At 35.5% G+C, this 1,264-nt stretch overlaps 1 long non-coding RNA gene across 1 annotated transcript; it reads left to right on the top strand.

Annotated features, from left to right (window-relative positions):
- The first annotated feature begins 11 nt into the window (after window positions 1–11).
- LOC145719209 (uncharacterized) lies at window positions 12–949 on the top strand. Its single transcript, XR_014142243.1, has 2 exons — window positions 12–199; window positions 864–949. It is a non-coding gene; the product is annotated as an uncharacterized LOC145719209 (long non-coding RNA).
- Window positions 950–1,264: the final 315 nt, after the last annotated feature.

The raw sequence follows: 1,264 nt of genomic DNA, 5'->3' as shown, positions 1-1,264 counted from the left end.
TTGTATTTGGTTCAAGGTCAGCAGCCTCCATATTGTGTTTGTGTTTTCTCCTAGAGAATCCAGCCTCAGCTCCCAGATGAAGATGGTGATCACAGTGACAAAGAAGATGAACAGCCCCAAGTGGTGGTTTTAAAAAAGGGAGACCTGTCAGTTGAAGAAGTCATGAAAATTAAAGCAGAAATAAAGGCTGCCAAAGCAGGTATGTCTGAAAGTAATCTGGTTTTTCTAACAGTGTAGGGAGCCTGGAATATGAAATTGTCTTATGTAATAGTATGGTATGTTTGAAGGAGACAGTCCTAGGTTCAAACTTTGGTTTTAACACGCACCAGATACGTGATCTTGAACAAGTCATTTCACCTCCCAGCCTCAGCTACCTCATCAGTCAGTGGGGACTATAATGGTACCTACCTTACTGGGTTGTTATGAGGATTAAGTACAAATTTAAATAAAAACATCCTGTTAAAAAAAAATAGGTGGTTAGTTTTACAAATTAGTCAACAGAGGTGTATTTAATCAGTGCCTGAAACGTGATATGCTACATGGTATAGTTTTCATTTTTCCTGAATATTTATTACATTGCTTTGAGGAAAAATCCTGGAGTTCCAAACAATCACTTTTCATAATACTTAAAAATACAACCTGACTGTAATTATTTGGGGACTGGCAATATGATGGAGTACTTCAGGAAGTGAGTTTTTATTAAGGGACTACATGTCTTGTGGGTGTAGCTAGAAACAGTGGAGAAGACTAGACTGAATTGACTTAGAACATCCTTCATTATCATCTGAGATCTTCTTGCCATTTGAGTCTCTAATAAAGACAAAATGAGAGAAGAAAGTTCTTTAACTTTGTTTTTGCTGCAGATGAAGAACCGGCTATAGTTGATGGAAGAATCATGTATCGAAAACCAGTCAAACGTTCCTCGGATGAAAAATATTCAGGTTTAACAGCAAGCTCAAAAAAGAGGAAGGCAAATGAAGGTGAAATAAATAAGCAGGACTCAGTTAAAAAGAACTCACAAAAGCAAATCAAAAACAGTTGCCTCCTTTCTTTTGACAATGAAGATGAAACTGAGTAAGTGTAAATATTTTGGACTTAGTCACCCTTAAGAGTATATGGGGTGTTTTTTAAAGTGACACTTTTTTTTTCTATTTAAAGATAATACAAGTTCATTATAGAAAATTCAGAAAAAATTTAGTATGATAAAAACTTTGTCTATCAATACCCCTTTGACATGAGGCTAACTCTGTAGATATTAACTACT

The sequence above is a fragment of the Leptonychotes weddellii genome, unplaced genomic scaffold, assembly GCF_054177405.1.
Source record: "Leptonychotes weddellii isolate Sample4059 unplaced genomic scaffold, ASM5417740v2 HiC_scaffold_34320, whole genome shotgun sequence".
NCBI lineage: Eukaryota > Metazoa > Chordata > Mammalia > Carnivora > Phocidae > Leptonychotes > Leptonychotes weddellii.
This window is presented reverse-complemented; position numbering and strand designations above follow the sequence as displayed.